Raw genomic sequence first — 25,496 nt, 5'->3', positions numbered from 1 at the left:
GCACAGCCTTTAGTTGTGCTACCTAATCCTTGTCCCTACCTCCCGAGCATGACAAAGCTTAGGCAGAAGCTGCTTCAAACACAAATGAACTGTGCTGAATTTTCCTCTGAGCATTCTCAGCAGTCCCAGGAGATCATTGGAGAAATCCCCCAGGTGGCCACAGAATCAGAGCTGTCTTGCTGCGTTAAGTCTTGTTGGATCACTTGAGTCCTGAAGAGGCCCTTGATAAAGGGAATAGTTAGACTATTGTCATCAACACTGAGCCCAGATAGATGTGGGAGTGGGAGCTGGAGATCTCTGCCCCTGACCTGCAGGTGACTAAAGCTGACAGTGGACACAGGCCACACGGACACAGCCGAGTGACACTGTTTCACGTCCCTGCAGCCTGGCCTCCATCAGCACTAAGGCACAGCATTTGCGGAAGGGCCATGTGTTCGACAGTACTTACCGCGTCCAGTAGCCAGATGGTCTAAACAACCCATCAGTGGTATGGTATGTAAATATTTTCCATCATTATCATGGTGCTGCCGTGTTGACATTAACGAGGATGAAGAATTACTCTGAGGAGCTCTCCGTTAAGAGCCAGTCAGGCCACAGGCGGGGCTGCAAAGCTGTCCGTACACCCTGGAGGCTGACAGCTTTCCAGGCTAGCTTGGTTTCCTCTTGCTGCTTCCTCCCAGGCACAAATTCCCTCACACACTGGCCCCGTGGACATTCCCCTCAGAACTCTTCCCAAGCACAATGTCTGTTTCTCATCATGAACTAATGTTTTCCACTATTGGGAAGAGCTTTGTGACCCAGCATATTTCCCTCTTTGCTTTGCCTACCAGGAAGCACACAGCTAAGATTTTACTCATTTGCTTTTAGATTGTTCTCAATTTGGAGCCTTGATAGAGATTTTCTCCCTCCTGTTTGGTTGCTTTCTTTCTTTGCTCATCTCATGTTTGGTGGGAAAATGTGGTGAGCCTATGTTATAAGGTTTTTGGAAGCAGGCAGTATGGATAGAGCTTGAACAGGTTCCCATCATGATCGCAGAGTACAGAACTGGTCTGTATCCAATCTCCCTGAACTGTCACCTAGACTGGTAGTTCTAAGAAGGCTAAGATTAGACCTCAGCCTAATTCTCCTGTGTATCTCCTACATATCTGACAATTAGTATCAATTTGGTGAATGTATTAGTTAAGTAATGCTAACTGCTAGACAATTCTCTAGTCTCAGTGGCTTATCACAATAAAGGCTTATCCCCACTCTTGTCTTAGTTGAATTGCATGCTCTGTGAGTGGCCTCCATGTGGTGAATTGGGGACCCAGGATCCTTTCACACTGTGGCTCTCCCATCCCTTGGGGCTCCCCTGGAGTTCTCCAGTGAATCTGTGCAGTCAGCTGGCTGGTAAGCAGAGAAAGAGGGAGCATAGGAGATTGCGGGGGCATTCTGGGCGCCAGGCTTTGAAGTGGTGGACCTCCCCTACTCATATAACTAGTCCCGTAGCCTCACCTAGAGTCCAGGGGGCTAAACATATGATTTAGGAAGAGGAAATTGGACAATGCTAGAGTCTGTCATAGTGAGATATTGAACAATGAATGAACAAATCCATGAAGGACACAGAGAGCAGAGCAGGGCTCCAGGGGCACACATCTGAGGAGCCCAGTGTGCACTTCTGTCTGCCTTGCAAACCTAGATGCAAGTCATTGGACTTGATGCAGGGCTTTGGATTACAGGTCAGTATTCCCTTCTGTCCAAATCATAGGATTGTAGAATGTTGGAGCTGAACTGAGAACCCTTTCAGAGGTCATCAAGCCCAGCCTCCTCACTCTACAGATGGGGAAACAGAGGCCCAGTGAGCAGAGCTGACTTACCCAGAGTCAGCAGCCAGGACTCTGGTCTCAATCCCATGCCAATGATCACTTCACTGCACTCAGGGAATCCCATCCATATCTCTGTCCACAGTGTGCAAACCCCTGCTCTGCACAGATAGATAGAGAGTCGTGTAATTAAGTAACAGCTTGAGTTGATCATCTGATGGCCCGCTTACTCCATAGGATCACTGGAGAAATTCCCCAGCCTCACGACAGCTGTTTGAAACTCAGCACCGGCTTCATTTCAGCATTCACTCCATTGGGATATTGGGAGTGGAAGACTACTCTCTTCCTAAGACTCATTTAAGCACTAATGTCTCTCAGCAACTCTCATATGTGAGGATACAAAAGGTCTTCATGAGTCTTATGATGGAAGTAGAACTTCCTGCAAACCCGCTAGAGAGCTTGGCCACCATCAGTTACCTATTGCTGCTTAACAGAGTACGTCCAAACATAGTGATGCAAAATGCCATTTTATTTATTTGCTCACATGTGGCAATTTGGGCAGGGCCCAGTGGTAAGGTTAGCTCATCCCTGCACCACTGGTGTCAGCTGGAACAACTTGACTACTTGGGGTGGGGGACCCATTGACAAGGTGGCTGGCTGCACTCCTGTGGCTGGTGAGATGGTACTGGTGCTTGGGCTGTATCTGCCAGGGCTGCTGGCTGGAACATCCGTTTCCCCTTCTCATCACCTGTTGGGCAAGGTACAAGTGGTTGGCTTCTTACCTGGCTTCAGCTTCCCTAGAGTTCAAATGCAGAAGCATCCAGGCTGCCACCACCGCTTCATTCTCCTCACTCCTCTCCTCCTTTTTTTTTTTTTTTTTTTTGAAACAAGGTCTTGCCCTGTCACCAAGCTAGAGTGCAGTGACATAATCATGGCTCACTGCAGCCTCAACCTCCTGGGCTCAAGCAATTCTCCTGCTTCGGCCTCCTGAGTAGCTGAGACGCAGGAATGTGCCACTGCTCCTGGCTAATTTTTGTATTTTTTGTAGAGATGGGGTTTCTCTATGTTGCCCAGGCTGGTCTTGGACTCCTGGCCTCAAGTGATCCTCTTACCTTGGCCTCCCGAAGCACTGGGACTACACATGTGAACCACCACTCCTGGCCAGAATGTCTGTCTTTTTTAAGGCTAACATTCCATCATGTAGATAGACTACATTTTGTTTATCTGTTCATCTGTTTGTGGATGCCTGGGTTGTGCCCACCTTTTGGCTATTGTGAACATCGCTGCTGTGAACATTGGTGCACAAATACCTGTTTGCATCCTGCTTTCAATTCTTAGCCAGGCCTCCCTAAGCTTAGAGATACAAACCTGGCACAGTGTTACTTCCATCCCATACTGTTGGCTAAAACAGGCCACAAGGCCAGGCTAGATTAAAAGGGAGGGGACTCCACGAGGGCATGGCTCATTGAAGGCCACCAAAGTAACAGTCCCCGGCAACCACCCTGGGAAAAGATCTTTGCAGACCCATTCACACAAACCCTTCCAAAGCCTGGCTGTGCTCCTGGATGCCTCTGGAATATCCAGGTTCCCATGGCCCAAGCAAGGTCCTACTGGAGCCACTCAAACCAGAACCCAACTGTTCCCTCCCTTGGAGAAGGCTGCACGCTTGTGCTGTGTTTTGTATTGCTGATGGTGGTGCCTCCTATTACATAATCTGTTATTCTGTGCTGCACAAGGCCCTGGTTACTTGTCAAAAGTTTCTAAAAGCCAGCTGTATCAGCTCCAGGCAACTGGGGGTGCTGCCTCTCCCTCATAGTATTAGTCACTCTGTACTTAGCTAAATTTAACTTTTTATCATCCAAATGATATTTTTGTGGGCTTGGGATTTTACATAATGCTACCAACTGCTGCAGGCTAAGAATTTCTCCTCTTTGTTATGCGTGTGTGTATGTGTGTGTGTGTGCTTGTGTGTGTGTGCGTGTGTGTGTGCGCGCGCGTATTGGGTTTTTTCCCTCCATCAACTTCTGCATGGTTAAGCAAGGCTTGTTCAGTTTCTCTTCCCCTGCTCTGCTTTCCCAGGTCTGGGTTTTGTTCTTTGGGCTCTGCTTTTGCCACTTGCCAGCAGAGAGAAAAATCGCTCCTAACAGTCTTTTAATGGCCCTGCAAATGCTTCCGCCTTCACTGGAGGTCTCTCCACTTTGAACGTCTCTGAGGGTTTCCCTGCTGCCTCCAATAATCTGGGCTTCTGAAAGAGAAGCTCAGCTCCAGAGTAGAGTGTTTGTTGAAGAAGATGGAAGGGAGGGGGAGTAGGGTCATGAAATAAGAAATCCAGCCAGCCAGACTGCCCAAGGCATGGGGTCCGTGATGCCAGCTCCTCCTCTTGGCCTGTGGGAGGGTGGGTAATGGTGGAGGGTTCAGAGCTGTTCTTGGGAGAATACAGGGAGGTGGGCGGGTGAGAGGATGGAGACCCAGCCTCAGAAGGGCCTGGAGCAGCATGCAGGGAGCTGGAGACACATCTCAGCCACCTGACTTTCCCTGAGTCCCCACTGCTCAGAGGCTGTAGCACGCCTGGCCCTCATGCAGGGATCTCGGGTCTACACCGTAACTGTGCCTGGGAGGTGCCTTCCTTCATTTTCCAGAGGAGGAAGCTGAAGATCAGCTCAGTGAGGTGAAGCAGTGGTAGTAATCACAGCGGCAGCAAAACACTGAGCACCTACTGTGTGCCAGGCATGGTGCTAAGCACTTGCTTTCTTTAGCTCATCGACTCTTCAGCCATTCTATGAATTAGGTACCAGTATCCACTTTCTTTTTTAGATAGGGAAACCAAGTCCCAGAGAGGTTAAGCAGCTTGCTTGAGTGAGGCCTCATAGCTGGGAAATGGAGGACCACATTTCAGAACCCATCTACCTCCAGGACTCCTCTTGCCACCCAGTTCCGTGGCCTCTTCTAGGCTACATGGCTTTCCAAGGGGCACACTGGGACAAAAGGGAGAAATGGCACTTGGACTGTGCTCATTTCCTGGTGTTACTGGGCTGATTCCAGCCTGATTCCGGCCTGATCTAGTTGCCAGGTTCCTCCCATGCAAGCTGTCTTTAAAATAAAGCAGGGTGTATATGTATAGGCGGTCTCTGGGAGGATTCGCCAGAAACTGGAATTTGCCTTTGGGCAGGGAACTGGGTGCTGGGGAACAGGGACAAGAGAGAAACTTACTCTAACCCTCTAACCATTTTATCCTTTTGAGTTTTGAAGGTTTTCAAAATACAGATGCATTACTTGTCTTAAATTAAGTGAAGTTATCTTATTAAAAAATTAGGAATAACTAGGTGTATACCTAAAAGAATTGAAAATAAATGTTCACACAAAAATTTGTACAGCGATGTTCACAGTAGCATTTATTCACAATAGCCAAAAGGTGGAACCAACTCAAATGTCCATCGATGGATGAATGGATAAACAAGATGTAGTGTATATAATGGAATATTACTCCATCATAACAAGAAATGAAATACCGACACATGCTATAACATTGGTGAACCTCAGAAACATTATGCTAAGTGAAGGATGTCAGACACAAAAGGATACATATTATATGATTCCATTTATGTGAAGTATCTAGAATAGGCAAACCCATAGAGGCAGAAAGATTAGTGGTTGCCAGGGGCAGGGAGGAGGGGAGGATGGGAAGTGACTGCTTGTGTGTACAAGTTTTCTTTTTGGGGTGATGAAAATGTTCTGGTATCAGATAGTGGTGATGGTTGTACAACATTGTAAGTAGACTAATAACCGTAGACCTATATGCTTTGAAAGGGTGGGGTTTTGTTGGGTTTATAGATGGTCTTGCTGTGTCACCCAGGCTGGAGTGCAGTGGTGTGATCACAGTTCACCGCGGCCTTGATCTCCCAGACTCAAGTTATCCTCCCAACTCAGCCTCCTGAGTAGCTGGGATTACAGGCATGTGCCACTACACCCAGCTAATTTATGAATTTTTGTAAAGATGGGGGGTCTCTCTATGTTGCCCAGGCTTGTCTTGAACTCCTGAGCTCAAATGATCCTCTGCCTCGGTCTCTCTAAGTGCTGGGATTACAAGCATGAGCCACGGCACTTGGCTAAAAGGGCGGGTTTTATGGTGGGTGAATTATATCTAAATTGAAAAAAATTAGGAACCATGCCTCCAGATGGAGTCAAAGGCCATGGTCTGTTGGCAGCACTCTGGACAGTTTGCTGTGGTTCCACCTACCATACGTATGGGTCTCTCTCTACCCATTCCTTAGCCACCTGCCTCACAGTCGTCATGTGAACGGAGGCTGGAGACAGCAGTGTTTAACTTCGGCAGCACTACCCACTCATTTGGAACTTACACTTTCCACAAGGGCCAGCCTGAGACGTGTGGACGTCTGGGCAGGCTAGTAGCTGGCACCCCATCAAACTGGTATTCTTTAAGTGTTTGTTTGACATTTATTTAGTGGGGATGAGGAGAGACTGATATTCTATTAATAGGAATCGTATAGAGAAACAGATTCACTTGCTAATTCACTTTCATGGACTGAAACAGAGTCGGGGATCTGGAAATTTTTTAGGAAAGCAATTCTGACTTCTGTTTTGTTCTTGTCCCCTAAGGTATCTTTTTGTTTTGTTTTTCTTTCCCCTGCAGTTTTCCAAATCATTGAAGCAGTATATTGAAGATTTAGGCTGGGTGCCGTGGCTCACGCCTGTAATCCCTGCACTTTGGGAGGCTGAGGCGGGCGGATCACGAGGTCAGGAGATCAAGACCATCCTGGCTAACATGGTGAAACCCCGTCTCTACTAAAAATACAAAAAAATTAGCCGGGCGTGATGGCAGTCGCCGTAGTCCCAGCTACTCAGGAGGCTGAGGCAGGAGAATGGTGTGAACCCGGGAGGCGGAGCTTGCAGTGAGCTGAGATAGCGCCACTGCACTCCAGCCTGGGTGACAGAGCAAGACTCCATCTCAAAAAAAAAAAAAAAAAAAAAAAAAAAGTATATTGAAGATTTGGATTTAAAACTTAAAGGAATGAAATGACATTTGTTCCTGGGAAACAGCAACACGATGTATTATTTGGTCTTGGATGCCCTGCTCCCCTCCAGGACTGTGACTACATGTGTATGGAACGTACATTACATGCAACAAACCCCAGCAAGGAATTGTGTTTTATTGTGACTTTCCATGTCCCCTTAGGGCAGTGGACAGATTCACTGTTTACCATTTATGTGAGGGGTCACTGGAGGAAAACTGAGTTAGCCAGCAGCACATTTTAATTTCTTACCAGGGATGTTTTGAGCCACCTGCCCCTAGAGGTCTCTTCCCCAAGTAGCTGCCTACTGGGTTGGCTCCTTAGCCTGACCCTGCATCCACTTTTTTCACTTTTAATACTTTTAGTCAGAAACATAATTCCCTGCAGTGCCTCTCTTTGCGTTCTGAGAGTGCTTTTTTCTCATAGCCCCTGTGGATCTAATTCTGCGGGGTGTGAGTCACCACTGCCCTTCTCACCCGCCGAGAAGCATTGTGGTGGGCTGGAGCGGGGCTGGTCTACCAAATCTGGCTCTCCATTGATGGGTGCGTTACCATGGCAAACCCTCAACCCTCTCAACAGCTTTCCTCACCTCGAACATGGGGAGGCTTCAGAGTTGCTGGCCTCAACTGTGGCCTACAGTGGCATGTAGAGGCAAGGCTGGAAGGCCAGCTTGCTCATGGTCACTGGGAGGGCTGGGACCTGCATCCGCTCTGCTGTGGGTGCCTGGGCTGTTTCATTTGTTCCGGGGGTTGAGTGTGTATGTGGGTGTGTACATGCAGCCGTGGAGACAAGGGGCTGGGGCGGGACAGCGATGGAGCCTCAGTCCCACAGAGGAGCCTGCACAGGGGTGGGCATGCAGGACGCGGTGGCGGTGGCGGGGTTGGAAGAGCCGCCCGCTCCCTGCAGCCACACCTCCCACTGCTGTGTATTGCTAGCTATCTTCACACCTCCCCAATTCCACTCTCCCTCCTCTGTCTGGCCGTTCACTTGGCAGTTGATGACTTTGCCATCCCCAGCCACCATTCCATTTCCCTTTGTTAGGGCTGTGCTTGCCCCTAGCGGGCATGGACTGGTGTCTGAGGAGACCCCCACCATGCCTGTCCTCAGCTCTTAAAGCAGGGTTGCCCTGGAATTGGGCATCAGTTCCTGAAACACTCCCAGCTTCCATAGCCAGCAGATAAGCGGCCTCTCTGTCATGGTCATCGGAGAGCCCTGTAGGCTGCTACCTGCTCTCTGGGCCCAGGGTCAGGAGGCTTGTATGTGTGTCAGGCAAACAAGAATGTGTGTTGAGCTGCGAGGTGGGCTACCCGGCTTGTCTGTGATCCCTGTAGGAGCCCTGGGTTGGGTAGTGGCTTCAGTGGTACCTGTGAAGACTTTGTCATCTCTGAGGCTGTTGGACCTGCGACTCTTTGGAAATCCATTTCTCCACCTTTTTCATTTTGTTTTGAATGCTTGTCTCTGGGCTCTGGGTAGTCAGATCACACTCTGCCCAGCTGGAGGGGCTTGCTGGAAGGCTGGAAGCCATTTGCATCACCCCACAATGTGACCATGCCCCTGTCCCGGCATCAGGATGCCATCCTCTCGGACTGTGTCTCCCACTCTTCTTCCTGCATTACCTCATTTTCCAGCCACCTCTCTGTGGTCTGAAGTCCTCCAATCCCAGTGGGGTTCATGAGTGAAAAATCAAGGTTTGAGACAGAGCTCCAGGGGCCTTCGAAAATAAGATGGCTTATGGTGTATGCTGGTGGTCTCAGTTCCCACTCCTTGAGCAGTTTTCCTAAGTAGAAGGGGTGCCGGGCAATGTTGGGGTGTATCTGTCACCAATTCTGAGTTAGACACTTGCTTCCTGAATCGTCCTGGGCTGGGTCCCTTTGTAAAATGGAGACACCTTTAGTCAGATGTCCCCTGTTCAATCCTCTTGGTCCATCGGCATTGTGGGTCTCCCAGTTGGATTGGTGTGGAGTGATCAGAGTCCAGGTGTCTCACCTCCTCTCCCATTGTGCTTCTCCCTGCAGGATGCTGGCACGTGTGTCCTGGTCCTCAACACCCTTCTGTGAGCCTAGGGACCCATTTCTCCTCCTTTGACAGGGACATCAGTGGAGCCTTCTCAGACCCACAGGTAAGGCCGTCCACCTGTGCAGTAGCACCCTACTTCCCAGAGCTGAGGCCCTGCAGGCCACCCTGGCCTTTGGAGTTTCAGGGTACGGAGACTTTATTGCTGTTTCCCTTTTCCCCTAAAAACTGGACTATTGTTGGGTGCAGTGGCTCACACCTGTAATCCCAGCACTTTGGGAGGCTAAGGCAGGAGGATCACTGGAGGCCAGGATTTCAAGACCAGCCTCGGCAACATAGTGAGACTGCATATCTCTGAAAAAAAAAAAATTAACTGGGTGAGGTGCCACATGCCTATAGTCCCAGCTACTGGGGAGGCTGATGTAGGACGATCACTTGAGCCCAGGAGTTCGAGGCTGCAGTAAGCCATGGTCGCACTACTTCACTCCAGCCTGAGTAACACAGTGAGACCCCGTCTCTTAAAAAGACACTATAAACCTGACTTTATCTGATTAATGTGGGGTAGATTGTATTTATTGATTATGCTTTTGCAAATATTGACTTCTCTTCACTAAATACGAAAGACCGATGTTCTGCCTCTGGTAGCTTTCGATTCCAAATAGGATAAAAACTGCTTGGGTCAGCCTTTGAGGCCCCAATGGCTGCTATTCTCCTGTTTATAGAGCACCCCAGGGTGGCTCTTTTCTGTTTGCTCTTGAGGCTCAGCCTGTCCTGCTCTACCCTTAGTACATGGAACAGGACAGGCAGGAGTTTTGCTTCTTCTGTGCCTTGGCTGGGAAGCTCAGGCTCTGGCTACTCCCTGGCTTTGGCAGAGAGCAGAGGCTGGGCTACTGCCTTGCTCAGCTACCCGCAAGTCATGGTCAGTGGCCCAGAAACAAGCATGAGTGTGGTTTTTAATGCACCATCCCTCTGGATGTACAGTGAGAAGCCAAGGCTGAGTGGAGGGTGGGCCTGAGCCTCTGTCTTGAGTTTCAGGGAGTGCCAGGTCTAGAGATTGAATGGCCCAGGGAGTAGCAGTCTCTCCCCTCCCACCCCCAGCTGGCAGCAGGAGCCCCTGGCCTCCCAAGCTTCTTTCCATTTCGTATTTCTGCGTCTCAGGCACAATCCCTGGCCTTGGCCCCATTTTCCATGCCAAGGCCTTTGTTGGGTGGAACAGGAGGTAAAGTGATTTTTCCTTCTTTTTTTCCTAAATGTTGATGAATCCTTCTCCTGTACACTCATTGGCTAGTTTCAGCTTTGGAGGCACGGAGGATGGATGTTCCATCAAGGGAAGCTAGCAAAGCTGAGGTGAGGATGCTGGTGGGGGTAGGTTTAATGTACCCAGCCCCTGCTGCATGGGGCTAAGTCCCACAGTAACCATGAGCAGTGCCTGTTAGGGTCCCTTTTTACACAGGAAGCCGAGGCTCAGAGATGGCAGATATCAGCTCCAGGTTGCACAGCTAGTCAGTGGTGGGATTGGGATTGGACCCGAGTCTAGACCTGGAAGCACGTGGCATGGTTTTTCAAATTTGGCCTGTGACTCACAGGGCCCTTGGTTCAGCCCAGGCTCAACTGTTACTTGCTGTCTGATCTCAGGTAAGTCCCTTCCCTTCTCCGGGTGCCCTCATCCTCGCTGGGAAGATAGGGCACGTTGTGATGGGGCCTCTTAAGTTGCCTCTGTGGCTCCGTAGTTCCAGGCTGGCACCGTGGACTGTTATCTTCTCTAATTGCTCATTCTTTTCAGTTGCTGTGAAAAGGCCTCCAAGTGCTAAGAAGAGAGAGTGCTATGTTGTATTTTTTGTTTTTCTGTTTTGTTTTAATTCACTTTCCAAGGTGTCCCAGCTACTGGGAGTGGATGTAGGGGAGGGCACATAGTAACACTCAGCCCTGACTTGCAGCTTCTCCAGGGGTCACTCGGGTTCTGCGGGGTTGGGGCCTCGTGGTTGTCCTGTTGCCAAAGGTCTTGGCTGCCAAGTCGAGGCAGGGCCCGGTGAGAGCTCTTCTGCCCTGCATGGCCTGAGCACTGACATTGCTCTGAGGGACGCTGCTTCAACACAGCCTTGGTCTCCTGTCTCCTTTCTTACAGGAAGGAGGTTCTATTCCTTCTTAACAACTGCATTCCAGAGTGCAGTGGCTTTGCAGAGACCATGGCCTTGCAGCCCACCTCATCCGAAGGTCTTCACTTAGACCTAAAATGTCTTCAGGAATTGTTCTGCTCCACTCATTTGTGCATAAAGTATTTATTGTTACTTAGTATGCACCGGGGACCATTCCAGTTGCCAGAGACGCCACTGTGAACAAAACAGACAGGCATCCCTGCCCGCGTCTAGTTTATATGCTGGTACATTCTCTGCGCTTTGCTTATGCAGTTCCAGCATCCTGAAATTCCCTCTTCCCACCTCTACCTGTCAGGTTCCTGTTTCACCTTCCAAGCCCATTTCAAACAGCTCCTTTCCTCTAAATTTCTTTGCAAGGCCTGGGTCCACATTAGCCTCTCCTTCCTCCCTCTGTGCTGTCACGGCATACTGCTTGGACCTCAGAATTCTTGGCATCATTTTCCCTGAAATATTTCAGTAAGTGTCTGTGTCTGCTGTCGACCTGGGAGCCTTGTAATGTGGGAGACTTGCCTTTGGGTGCCATCCTTTCCCCCCAGATCCTGGACTAGAGAGCTGGTACCACCTGCTTTTCCCAAAACCCTCCCCTAGAAAATGGCAGGCCCCATGTGAGGATGATTAGGGTTGCCCCCTCCATGCCTCTGCACCCTGCTTGGGAGTTTGTGGCATAGTGACCACCGGGCCCTGGTAGCGAGAGTCATGGGGTGGAGGGAGGCCACACTCCCTGGGGTTGGCTAAGAATGAGATCTTTCCTTCTCCTCTCTCCTCCACAAGGGACTGAGGAAGGAAAGGGCTCAAGGACCAGGGTTTATTTTTAGAAAAGCTCCTTGCTGTGGAGGAATCCAGAGCCCTTCCTTCCAGAAGGTGGGGGTGGCAGGTGGTGGGTGGGGTAGCTGGGGTTGTGTCTCCTACTGCCTGGCTGTCTTTCACAGTAGGGGTCTGCCTTAAAGAGGAGGGTCCCAGCCAAGGAGAATATTTGCCCTTAGCCCTCACAGTTGAAGATGTTTGCCATTTGGCGTTGGTGAGCAGAGCTTCTGGCATTGCCATGAGCTTCAGTGTCCCTTGGGCAAGAGCTCAGCGGGGAGAGTCCTGGGCCCAGGCAGTGGCTTCCTTCCGGACTCCCCGTGGCTCAGGCAGGGAGGGGCACTTCCTGCCATTGTCTCTGTGACAGGCCTCAAAAGGTCACTGTCTCCTGAGGAGAAAGAGAGCTCATGAGATGGGCAGGGCCTCAGACCACAGCAGCAATGACACAGACTTTCCAGGGCATGTCCCCACCTCCCCATGCTGTACCCCCATCCCCACCTCCAGCCCCTTGGATGAAGTCCCATCCCAGGTGAAGAAGGGACTTATCTCCATCCGTAGCAGCAGCAGAGCCCTACCTGCAGCGAGGGCCTTGCTTCCTAGTCCCTCCTCTCAGGCAGCCCTAGTCCCACATGGGAATGCAGGCCTGTCCGTCCCTGTGAGGTTTAGGTCTGTGGTAAGTCTCGCATGTTAGAAGGCTGCCCAGAGAGCCCAGAGCATGGGGAGGTTATGGAGAGGAAGTAGAGGGCTGAGTGCCCTCATGCCCTGGAGCAAAGATGCTGCCCTGAAGTCCACAGAGAGCTCCTCCTCAGCTCCTTTGCTGTCCCCACAGAGCTTGGTAGAGATCTGGGCACAATCTGATGACCCATGTCATGCCCTGGCCAGTTCTGTCACCTGTGCCCCTCCTGACTGCTCCCACCTACATTTTGTTTATTGATATGGTTCTTTGACACACACCTGATGCTGCTCAGTACGCAGGGCTTTAGCCAGAAATTGCTGGCTCTTCTCAGTCTCCTCTTCTTCCTGTTCCCCGGAGCTCTGGGGACTGACCCCTGCATTTGCCTTGTTTGCTCTGATGCAGCATGTCTTCCTGAGAATGTACTTTCTTTTCTTCCTTTTTTTTTTTTTAAGGAATTATTTACTTATTTTAGAGATGGAGTCTTGCTCTGCCACCCAGGCTGGAGTGCAGTGGTGTGATCATGGCTCACCGCAGCCTTGAATTCCTGGGCTTAAGCAGTCCTCCCACCTCAGCCTCCTGAGTAGCTGGGACTACAGGTGCACACCACCACACCTGGCCCAGAATGTATTTTACTTTCAACAAGGTGGCAGAAGCCTGCATTCCTCTGGCTTGTGTTGAATTGTGCTTCAGAAGGATGTCTTCTGGCTGCCGTGTTGAGAGCAGGCTATCTGGGGTGAAGAAAAGAAGCAGGGGCCCTGTGGCGAGACTATTGTTTCTGGGCGATGCTTTTGGTCACTTGTTGAGGTTTGCGCAGGCATACCATGCTTGCAGGGGGATGGGCATGGGTCTGTTTCACTTGTGCTCTTCAGGACAGGCAGGGCCAGGAAGGAAGCTGGCCTGGCCTACCTGAGGGCATGTGAGGCCGGGTGCCCTGCTGTCTTGGTCAGTGGTGGTCTGGGGCTGGGGGTTTCTCTACATCTCTGCCTGCAGGTTCTCAGCATGGGAAACTTTCTCACCATCTTTCTTTTCCTTCTTCCTCTCGTTTCTGCCTTCCCTTGGCTCTGGTACAGAGCCCCTGTCTTCGGTTCATTTCCAGTACTTCTCCATGGTGGGTATCCAGTGCACTCACGTTGATGACCTCATCCCACCTGCAGGGAGGCAGCTGCAGGCAGCTCCAGGTGCCTGGAGGCATTCCCGTATGCGCTGAGCCCTCATGCTGAGCCCTCATGCCTCCCGGTAGCCAGGTGTCGTCAGCAGGAGCTTTCTGGATCTGTGTCCCCTGTGTCACTTCCTTTCTTTGTTTCTTCACACACTTCCTGAGATGTGAACCCTGCCTGGGACAATCGCTTTTGTTCCTGGAGACAGTGTACAGAGCTTGGAATTCTCTGAGGGGTTCCTGAGATGGCGCCATTCAAGCCGGGGGGTTGAATAGATTGACTCTTCATTTCAGCAGCACGATTGACCCCTCAGTGGATCAACAGCGATTCATTCCACACGTACTTAGTGAGTACCTACTATTCTAGGAGCTGGGCATAAAGACGTGATAAAATGTTAAAAACTTCTGGCCCTCCTGGGGCTTGTAGTCTAGTGGGGGTAGACACTCGATAGAAAATAGTCAGTAAAACCTGTAAGCACATGAGATGGTGGTCAGAGCTGCAGAAGCAGGGGAAAGGAAGGCCTCCCAAGTTGGGGACATTTAGGCGAAGACCTGAAGGAGTTGAGGAGTGAGCCAGGATGGTAGCTCAGGGAGAAAGGCAGGAGCTTGTCCAGGATGTTCAGGAAACTGGAGTGAGTGAATGAGGGGAAGAGAAGCAGGGGAGGAGGTCAGAGATTATTGAGGGCCCCGATGGATCAGGGCCTTGCAGGCTGTATCAGGACTTTGGCCCTGACTCTGAGTGACCTGAAGCTTCGGAAATGTTTGAGCAGTAGAGGGTCAGGATCCGAATTGTGCTTTAAAAGGATGGTTTCTGGCTATGGTGATGAGAGCAGGCTGGATGGGAGGAAGGGAGGAAGCTGGGTGATTGTGGGGAAACAATTGCAATAGGGAGTTTCATGTGTGTCCGTGTCCGTGTGAAGAGACCACCAAACAGGCTTTGTGTGAGCAATAAAGCTTTTAATCACCTGGTTGCAGGCGGGCTGAGTCCGAAAAGAGAGTCAGCGAAGGGAGATAGGGGTGGGGCTGTTTTATAAGATTTGGGTAGGTAAAGGAAAATTACGGTCAAAGGGGGTTTGTTCTCTGGTGGGCAGGAGTGGGGGTCGCAAGGTGCTCAGTGGGGGAGCTTTTTGAGCCAGGATGAGCCAGGAAAAGGACTTTCACAAGGTAATGTCATCACTTAAGGCAAGGACCGGCCATTTTCACTTCTTTTGTGGTGGAATGCCATCAGTTAGGGCGGGGCAGGGCATATTCACTTCTTTTGTGATTCTTCAGTTACTTCAGGCCGTCTGGGCGTATAGGTGCAAGTCACAGGGGATGCGATGGCTTGGCTTGGGCTCAGAGGCCTGACAGGGAGAGGCAGCGGGTGTGTGGGGGCTGCAAGCCTGTTGGGCCCCAGATGTGTTCTAAAGGTAGAGCCAGGCCAGGCATGGTGGCCCACGCCTGTAATCCCAGCACTTTGGGAGGCCAACATGGGCAGATCACCTGAGGTTGGGAGTTCGAGACCAGCCTCCAGCCTGATTAACATGGAGATACCCTGTCTCTACTAAAAATACAAAAATTACCCAGATGTGGTGGTGCATGCCTGTAGTCCCAGCTATTTGGGAGGCTGAGGCAGGAGAATTGCTTGAACCCGGAGGTTCAGCCCGGAGGCGGAGGTTGCGGTTAGCCAAGATCACGCCACTGCACTCCAGCCTGCGCAACAAGAATGAAACTCCATCTCAAAATAAATAAATAAATAAATAAATAAATAAATAAATAAATAAATAAAATAACAAAATAAATAAAGGTAGAGCCTAGAGGAATTCTGAGGCATTGGGTGCCTCTTGCTTAAGAGAAGGTTCTTGTGGACTTGGAGAGATGCAAGAAGTCATCTAGGCCAACCTTTACACCTAACCCACTGGAAAACTGAGGCCTAAGAAAAGAAGTGACTTGTCCAAAGTCCCATGGCAAGCTGGCTAGTTGCAGAGCCAAAATTTGGGCTTCTGGAATGCAGGTCCAGTTTTTTTACAGCTGAAACAATGAATGGTTCCAGTGAGGTTGAGGGCCAAGGGAAGAAGGGCTGGCCCCAGGGTCCCAGAGCCAAGCCACAGGGTCCTGACAGCACCCACAGAGGCCAAGCCCAGCCTCCGCTGGCCAGCAGGAGCCTGAGACTTTGTGAGCTGAGGATTCTTGGCACTCTGGGCCTTCAGCAGCTCTCTCTGGACCAGCATTTTCACCTTAGCTGGGCTGCAGTCTTGACGATGTCGGGCCTTGGGCAGATCAAAGTCAGTGCTCCTGTGCATTATTCACTTGGCTCATGCTGAGCCTCCATGGAGTGTCAGGCCCGAACAAATAAGAGAGTCTTGCTGTCAAGGAGCTAACAGTTCAAGGGAGACAGACGAGCAAACCCAGGGAGCCTGTATCATCAGGGTCATAGGTTCATGTTAGAGGCATATGCAGGGAAATGGCCAAGATCAGGGATCATCACTGTAAGGACAGTCACTAAAACAACTTCTCCTGCCACCAGATGCCCCAGGGAACACAAACCAGAGGCCTTGTGTCTACCAAGGTGGTTTGTTTAAACCCATGATTCAGTTAGCCTGGTGTGGTGGTATGCACCTGTAGTCCCAGCTACTCAGGAGGCTGAGGTGGGAGGATTGCTTTAGGCCAGGAGGTCAAGGCTGCAGTGAGCTATGATTACACCATTGCACTCCAGCCTGGGCGACTGAGTGAGACCTGTCTCTAAATAAACAAATTCATGATTCAGTCCCTTGGAATACAACGGGCAAGGAAGGTTGGTGGGGGCTGAGATCTGACAGCCCTACAGGTAACTGTGTCACCAAGAACAGGTTTCCCTTAAACCTCCAGGACCCATACACTTAGGCTGATCACTGTGGGGTGTCCTCGCATTGCATCGAGTGACTTCCATGTGCTTCTCTGTGAAGAAAGCTGGTATTTTTCTTTTTTAGTGTGCAAGGCTGCTCTAATGACAAGCTTTAAGGTCTCCTGTGGCTAGTGGGATTCAGAATGAGACCTGTGAAGTTCCCAGCTCAGCATGGGAAGAATCAGGTGTCGTCTTTACACTCCTCAGTATGAGGGCTGCCTGTGGGGGATGGGAGGGAAAGATGTTGCTTTTGCTGTCTTGGGAGGAGCGGAATCTATAGGCCAAAGGGGAGGGAAATCCAGTTTGCTTTTTCTTTCAGTTTTTTAACTTCATCGTCCCCATCACAGCAAATGTATTGTTGAGGAATGACAACTTGGAAATTACTTCCATTGATTGGTGTATGGGCTGCCCCAGGAGACCATTTGCCCTTTGCTCTGGTGGGCGTGTCCTTGCAGAAGGCCACTTCTTAGTGTTTTCTTCTGAGGCTGGACCAGGGAGCGGAGACAGTAAGGAAACTGGAGGCAAGCTCTCTGCCCTTAAGTAGCTCAGGGCAGCATCTTCCCCCACAGCACATGTTGTTCAGCACTTTCCTTCCTCTCCCCAGCCTTCTCCCTCCTGCTCTGGGGTGCAGCATTCTAACACACCTTGCTGGGGACTTCCTTGCATTTCTGTGGCAATTCTCAGGTGTAGGCAGAGTTCTGTGACAACTGAGGTTGAGTGCTGTGTCTAGGTTGTGCCTACAAATTAGTGGTGGGCACTATTATTTTTAAGAATTTGTTTTTTAGAGACAAGATCACTCTGTCACCCAGGCTGGAGTACGGTGGTACAATCTTTGCTCACTGCAGTCTCGAACTTGCATGTCACAGACGCACACCACACCCAGCTAATTTTTTAATTTTATGTAGAGATGGGATCTCACTATGTTGCCCGGGCTGGTCTCAAACTCCTTTCCTCAAGTGATCCTCCCATCTTGGCCTCTCAAATTGCTGGAATTACAGGCATGAGCCACCATGCTGGACTGGTGGTGGGTTTTAGAACTCACTCCACCACCCCCAGGAAAAGGGAACTTGATGGTTTGTCCCCATGGAGCTTGCACTACAGCTTTCTAGGGGGCAGGTTCCCAGATGGGAGGAGTGGCCTTAGGTAGGCCACTTAACACATGACGAACATTTACTAAGTACCGTCTGTGTGCCTGAGCTGCACTATGTGCTGGAGGTAAAAATAAATAAGGGTTGTGCTTTGAGGGGCTTGGGAAGGACAACCATTTCTTCATTATCCCTCCAGTGCCTGAAATTTTACTATTGGTCCCTTATTCCTTTTAGTCAAGCATTGCCCTCTTTCTAGTTTTCATTCAAATGATAAATACTCTTGGGAAATATGTTGCATTCACTCTTTGATACTTCACTGTGGATATGTTTATTAATAGAAACAAGAAGCAGGGCAAGTTGATGACAGTGAGAGAGGAGTGGGGAGGTGGCATCTCGGCAGGAGGGACCTTGTCCTGCATCACAGGTTGGCCCAGGGTCAGCCCATGCTATGTCCCACTGCAAGGGGATATTTGAGGTCATAAGTGTGTGTTTTTGAAGCATTAAAGCATCTCCCAAAAATGGCCTAGGTTTGAAAAAACTTTGACCAAAGGAAAGAAAACAAATAAGAAAACCAGTACAGAGTGCCTGTGCACTGTGTCAGGCACTTATTAGGTGCTCAATAAAGAATGTTCCTTCCCTAAAACAAATAGGAGTGGCTCCTGGCACTTGCAGCTGCCTGGGAAAGGTGGCCATGCACCTGGCTGGCAGAGCTCTCTAATCAATGTCAGTGTGCGGTATGTGTGGGGAATGGGGCACGTGGAATGATCAGTTCCTTCATATGTGAAGTCAGGAAAGGCTTCTGGAACCAGGGAATTATAGACGTTATATGGAGTTATAGAAACACAGTGGAAGGGGTGGCGTTAGATGCTGTTCCTGCCTCAGGTGAGTCTGACTGGGTCTCAGTCTTTTCTCATAGAGAAGAAGAATGGCTAATGCCTTTTCTGGACATTTCACATGAATGGAGTCATAAGATGATATGGTCTTTTGCGTCTGTGTCTGGCTTCTTTCACTCAGCATCATGTTTTCATGGTTCATCTGTGCTGTACCATATGTCAATGCTGCATGATTTTTTAATTTTTTTTTTTTGAGACGGAGTCTCGCTCTGTTGCCCAGCCTGGAGTGCAGTGGTGCACTCTCAGCTCACTACAACTTCTGCCTACCAGGCTCAAGTGATTCTGCTGCCTTAGCCTCCCGAGTAGCTGGGATTATAGACGTCCGCTACCACGTCCAACTAATTTTTGTATTTTTAGTAGAGACGGGGTTTCACCATGTTGGTCAGGCTGGTCTCAATCTCCTGACCTCAGGTGATCCACCCGCCTTGGCCTCCCAAAGTGCTGGGATTACAGGCATGAGCCACCATGCCCAGCTTGTGTACAAGTTTTTATTGGACATGTTTCATTTTTCTTGTGCACATGCCTACAAGTGGAATTGCTGGGTCATATGGTAACTCTGTGTTCAGCATATTTGAGGAATTGCCAGACTGTTTTCCAGAAAGGCTGCAGCATTTTACGTTGCACATTGTTTTATGTGCATGGAGAATTGTATAGTGTGGTTAATGCAGGTTCCAGAACCTAACTGCCTGGGACACCTTGGGCAAGTCCCCTCAACTCACCGCACCTCAGTTCTTCTGTGAAATGCAGACCTTATTAGTCCTTACTGCATATGGTCATGTGGAAGAAAGGAGTAGGTGTCTGCGGAGTCCTTGGTAAGGCTGTGCGCGTGTCACCTGCAATTCTTACTTCCCCCGGGCATGGATGCCTGCACACCTGGGTGCTCGGTTAGTGGTGTTTTCTGTGGATGTAGAGCTGTCCTTACAGGGCACTGCCTCTTTCAGTGCTTTCTAGTCTTCTGATTGCCCCTGGGAATAGGCCTCCCAGGCTGTCAGTGCCTGGCACATCTGTGCATCTCTCTCCTCAGCTGGAGGGGCTTCCTAAGGGTAGTGCGCCAGCTGTGGGATCTGAGAGGCTGTAGGTGGGACTTGGAACAGTGCCAGCATGGATAGGCATCTGAACCCAGGCACACAGTGGGACCTGGAGCCAGGCATCCAGGAGCCAGGAGCTGTTTGGGTCATTAAAAAAATAGTAGCACAGAGAAGGTTAACCCAGCCCTTAGCTACATGCCTAGTTTTCCTCTGCACTGGGCTCCTGCTCTATGATCGGCCATGTGGAAGGAGATGATGTTCAGACCAGGAGCCTGTGGGAAGTCTGCCAGTGCTGCAGGTGTGGCCCAGAGCCCCCAGGGCTTCGTCAGCCCACAGGCACAAAGGTGGGCCTCCTCCCTCTCTGTAGAGGAGTATCCCACTTGTCCCGCCAGTCAAGCCCTGGCAGAACAGTAGCTTCCCAATCTTGCTGTGCTGGGTGTTCTCCAAGGAACATAGGGAGGCAGATTCAGAGAGCCAGACTTGCCTTTGCCCTCATCTCGAAAGGGAGTCCTGGTATGAGGTTTCATTCTTTAAAAAAAAAGATATATATGTATATTTTCAGCAAAATCGACAGTTCTGGGTGAGCGTGAAGGAGGGAATCGGTTGCCTCCCTTATCTGGCAGGTGCTTGCTGTGCCCACTGAATCAGAGATCCAGTGAGGAAGGGGAACTCAGCCCCTGGGATGGGGGTATAGACACATGTTAGAATGCATAGCACATGCACAGGGGGGAGGCACAGAGTGCAGCTAGAGCAGAGAGAAGGCAGCAGCTGACATCTGATGGAGAAGATTTCATACAAGAGGGAGCATTTCAAATGGGCTTTGAAGGATATGGAGGAGTTTATCAGGAATAAAGGGGGAAAGGCAGACGGACCAGAATGAGCCTTCAGTACTCAAAGTGCATGGTATCTTTGGGGAGTGCTGAGAAGTTTCAGGTTCTTGAAGTACAGAGACAAAGGCTGGCAGGATGGAGATTGGGCTGGGAAGGAAGCTGGCCCCTGAGCTCAGCTCTCAGGAGTGGACACTTGGGAGCCCGTGGGATTCTGGGGACTCACTTGCCAACCTTGTGGCTGTCTCTGTGGCATCTGTGTGTTTGCTTCTAATTAGGAGGCGCTTCCTCTTCTCCATTTGCATATTAGCTGACTGCAGCCTTGAACTCCTGGGCTCAAGCAATCCTCCTGCCTATGCCTCTGGAGTAGCTGGGACTATAGATGCAGGCCACCATGCCTGGCTAATTAAAAAAAATTTTTCTCTTTTTGTAGAGACAGAGTCTTACTATGTTGCCCAGGCTGGTCTTGAACTCCTGAACTCATGTGATCCTCCCACAGTTTCCCAAAGTGCTGGGATTACAGGTTTGAGCCACTGTGCCTGGCCTGCGCATGTTTCTTATCTCGCACTGCTGCCCTCCTATGATAGGGCTCTGGCTGGTGGTCCCTGACACCCTCCACCCTGCCTAGATGTCTAGCTCCCCGTCCTGGTCCTGACTTACATCTGGCACCTTCTTCCTCCTCCCATGAGCCCCAACCCATTCCAGGCCTCTTTAGGACCCAGATCCTTGTTCCCTTGAGAGCATCTCCCAGAGCCTGTGGGCCAGCGCTCATCCCAGAGGACAGAAATGGGAAATGGGCCCATGATTCCGTTGTACAGGTGCAAGAAGCCAGGCAGGAGGGCATCTCCCTGCAGCCTGGGTGCTGGGGGTGACCTGCTTTCTGTGAGGCTGTGCTTCTGCCTTTGATTCTTCTCTCTTTCTCTGGACTGTCTGCTCTGATTAGCACACTGACGTCAGGAATCTCTGTCACCTTTGGTCTCCCTGTGGCCTGGCGGCTGTGATGTATCATTTTCGACGTGTCCCCTGCATCACTACAGAGGGCCAAGGCCAGCAGAGAAAGGAGGATTATGTTGTTCCCATCTGGCTGCAGCCGCTTCCCGAGCTCTGTCCAGCTGTTCCTCATACCCACTGCCAAGTGGCAGATGTAGGGGCGAGGTCAGCCCAGGAGCTGGGGACCTGCCCGTCATCTTCACGTGAATGTCTTCAAGGCTATTTCTGGCCTTGCCATTATCCCAGCAGCTTTGGGCGATAAATATAGACACAGATTGAAAAACCCCAGTGGAAGGCAGACAGGCAGGCAAGGAAGGCAGGCAGGCAGGCAAGTGAGGCAGGCCGCACTGGAGAGCGTGCGGACAGGCTGCTTGGCTATAAATAAGTCTGCTGGAACCCCTCCCCATCCATGCCATCACTGCTGAGCATGTGCGTGCCTTAAGAAAGACAATCTCCCTTCCTGACTCCCAGCCACAGCTCACTTGTGCCTGTGGGGTCGAGGGTAGAGGAGCGAGGGAGGGTCTGCCAAGGAGAGGAAAGGAGGTGCTGGCCTCTTGAGGACTGTGCAGAAAAGTGGGCTGCTGAAAGTCTTTCCCCCTTAGCACTTTGCAATCACTAATAAAAGGGAGATGGCAGGCCGGGCGCGGTGGCTCATGCCTGTAATCCCAGCACTTTGGGAGGCCAAGGCAGGTGGATCACCTGAGGTCAGGAGTTCGAGACCAGCCTGGCCAACATGACAAAACCCCGTCTCTACTAAAAGTACAAAAATTAGCTGGGCGTGGTGGTGGGCGCCTGTAATCCCAGCTACTCAGGAGGCTGAGGCAGGAGAATCACTTGAACCCAGGAGGAAGAGGTTGCAGCGAGCCAAGATCGTGCCACTGCGCTCCAACCTGGGCGACAAGAGCGAGACTCCATACCAAAAATAAATAAATAAATAAATAAATAAATAAATAAATAATAATAAAAATAAAGAGAGATGGCAGGGTGGCCCCACTCTGGGGAGTCCTGGGGACAGCTGTGTTGCGCTAAGCACAGTGGCACCAGTCCAGCATCCTTTAGTTCCTCTAGCTTCCCTGGGCCTCGTTTTTGCTGCAGAGGGGCCGGGGAGACCTGCTGGGCCTGGAGGATTCTATGGCCAGCCTGCCATCCTGCTGGGTGGCTCCTGGCTTCCACAAGCCACCTTCCTGTGTCTTTTTTCTGCTTCTGCCCTGCCTGGATCCCTCCTCTTGACAAGAGTACAGCTTTGTCTTCTGGTTCCAGGTCCTCACTGCTCAGCCCAGGCTGGCTGGTGTTGGGACCCTTGTTTAGGCTAGTGGTGCAGGGGGAGGGATTCCAGATGCCCCCGGACCTGCGGCTGTCTCCTTCCCTGTTCCTCTCTGCTCCTTCCTCACACCTTCCTCCCTCTTTCTTCCTTCTCCATGTCCTTTTGGGTTCTCTCTCATTCCTCGCCCCCCTCCCCATCTTCCCACTGCCTCTTCCTAGCTAGAAGCAGATTCTGGCATTGGGTGAGGAACAGAACGCATGCCCAAGACACACTTTTCATGGAAAAGGATTGAAGTCGGTAAGCTGGCAAGAATCCCAGGAACTCACCGTGAATAAAATATGGTTGCTGTGCAGTCACCAGTCATGGGAAGTGGCTTCCCGCGAGCCCATTCCTCTTCTGTGGCCTCATTTAACCAGGGCCAAGAGCTGGGGCATGCAAGCAGGGCATGTGTTAATATTGCATAAATAAATGGTGCCTGGGTGTGCTTGCTGGCTACAGATGGAGATTGAGCTGCCATCACACGGGAGTGGGGCTAGTCCCTCAAAGGAGGGGTCTGTCCCCCTGTCCCAATTCCCAATGTATTCCTGGTGCTTTAGGGCTTCAGGGGACAAGCCACAGGGCCACTTTGGCTCCCTGAGCAGGCGACACGTGTATGGATCCATCATTCAGCCCTGAGTGTGGGCTCTGAGCTACAGGGCTGCAGAAGTGAATCAGTTCCAGCCCCCACTCTCAAGGAGCTCTCAGGCCATCACAGGCATCAGTCATGGGTGGTGGTGATCCTTATGATAGTGCCAAGCCCTGTGGAAGTGGGGTTGGGGGGTCTGCCACTGGGGCGTGGAGCCCATGAAGGGAGCCTCAGGTGCTGACGCTTGGTTTAGATCCTGTGGGGTGCTGAGTTCACACGACACAGGAGGCAGGGTTGCGTGTAAACAAGGGAGAGTCTTCCTGGTAGAGGGAACCGCCTTCGCAATGGCCCTGAGGCAGGAGGAGCCCCATGGGCTCATGTCTGTGAGAATCTGGCTGGGGCTGAGCTGCAGGGAGGACCAGGTTGGGGGCCTCGTGCCCTAGTTAAGGAGCTTAGATGTCGCCTTGAAACCCAAGGGGAGCGTTGAGGGCCTTTACTCAGAGAAGTGACACGCTCTGATGTGTGTATTGGAAGACACTTCGTCTCACTTCATCTGGGTGACAGGTCGGAGGCGGGGGGAGGAGGGGGCAGGCTGGTGGCAACATCACGACATCTTGCTTTGTTGAGTACCTGAAAGATCTTTGCGCTTTAACAGAGCCTGTAAAATCGAGATGTACACATGTGGGTGCACGCCCAAGAAATGATTGTTTCTAAAGATGGCAGCGCAGAGCAATCGTCAGCAGGGGCTGCCAAGCGGGATCTGTGCCCAGCACAGGGCCATCGGTTCTAATTTGCTTAGCTCTCCCTGTCACCACAGGGGCGACTGTCCAGCAAGCTTGGCTACTGCCAAAAGCCAGGGTCTGGAGCAGAGATAACCGACTCCCCAGGGGAGCAGCCCATTCCCCTGGGCACCCTCACCATGTTCCAAGCCCTGAATCAGCCTGCTGTGCAAGGATGGTGGAGTGGAGGGTCTTGGATCCCCAGCAGCCACCCTAATGTGGACGCACTGCTGTGCTGTGAGCCCCAGTGCCCCGAAAAAGAAGTGACCAAAGAAAAAATGTTGTATGAGGGAAGGATAAACATACTTGCTTCAGTGCGCCACGAAGCCCAGAAGTTAATCTGATCATATAAATATTTTCACGTGCCTGTGGTTCTGCGAGGGTGTACTGATAAATAGAGTGAAGAAAGGAGAGGTTGTGTGGCTGCAGTCTTGCCCTGGGGGTAGATGTGATGTTTGTTCCCAACTGTGAGTCAGGCGTGGGGTCAGAGCCATGAGGTCGCTCAGTCCAAGGCCTTCGATTCTCAGATGGGAACCTGGCCTTCCCTGCCCTCGGCCCCACCTGGGAGCTGCTTCTAGGAGGTGGAGGGACCCCACCCCACTGCCTGTGCTTGGTTTCGGAGAAGCCTGTCTGGGCCTTTGATGCATCTGTACAGATGGAGGACGGTAATTTATGGTCCTGTAGGGGAGGAGAAGAGTTTCTCCAATTACCAGCTTCCCGAGTTCCTGGCTTTATGGCCAGAGTTGGAGGCAGCTATTTGGGTAACGTCCCCAGAGGACTCAGTCCGCTTTCCTGGGGCAGAGCAGATGATGGAGACTTCCATGGCATTGTGGGTGAGCCTGATGCGCCGGAGGACAAGCCTGGCAGGAAGCACAGGATCACAGGCCTTGGCTGGGCTCTGCTTCAGCCTGCTGGGTGAAGACATGGGGCCTTTCCGAGGTCAGCCGGGGTCACCTCCCAGGAGCCTCCCTGAGCTCTCTGAGAGCCTTGGACTGGCTTCCTGGTGTTCCGGGACCCCCTGCACCACTTGAGTTCCATTCCTCTGGCTGGCGGACCTGTCACCTTGGTCAGCCCCTTTTAAGTCTACAGCCAGCCCTGGACTGATGAGGCTCAAATAAGACAAGTATTCCTGAAATGTGTCACCTGGCTCTGTTGGCCAAGCCAGCAGTGCCACAAGAGAAGCAGCTGCCATGGCCCAGTGACACCTGGAGTGTTTGACGATGCTTTGTGTCCATGTGGCCCCTAACCAGGCCTTTCTCACAGCCACACAGCATCCCCAGGCCTGCTGCACTGGGCCAGCCGCAGCCTCGGAGCCCAGCTTGAGGGGCCTCTCGCTGGGATCCCCGGCTTTGTCCCTGAGATGAGGGGGCTGATCCTAAGAATGTGGGTGGGGATGCCTCTGCCCAGGGGGTTCTGGTGGTGTTGGGCTCTGGCCCAGGCCTCCTGGCTCTGTGTCCTTCCATAGACTCCAGGTTCCTCACAGTCCTTCACAAACTAACTGGATG

At 51.3% G+C, this 25,496-nt stretch overlaps 1 protein-coding gene across 15 annotated transcripts in view; it reads left to right on the top strand.

Moving 5' to 3' along the window:
• Positions 1–25,496, top strand: part of PITPNM2 (phosphatidylinositol transfer protein membrane associated 2) — a 166,814-nt gene that overhangs the window by 31,542 nt on the left and 109,776 nt on the right. For 14 of the 15 annotated variants that reach the window (XR_010129442.1, XR_008670451.2, XR_010129443.1 and 11 more), the window contains exon 2: positions 8,848–8,951. The gene's annotated coding sequence lies outside the window, so the exon portion shown is untranslated. Of the gene's footprint in view, positions 1–8,847; positions 8,952–13,356; positions 13,982–25,496 lie in introns of those variants that run through there. The other variant, XM_055358283.2, reaches the window with a different exon arrangement.

Source organism: Gorilla gorilla, chromosome 10, assembly GCF_029281585.2.
Source record: "Gorilla gorilla gorilla isolate KB3781 chromosome 10, NHGRI_mGorGor1-v2.1_pri, whole genome shotgun sequence".
Taxonomy (NCBI): Eukaryota; Metazoa; Chordata; class Mammalia; order Primates; family Hominidae; genus Gorilla; species Gorilla gorilla.
This window is presented reverse-complemented; position numbering and strand designations above follow the sequence as displayed.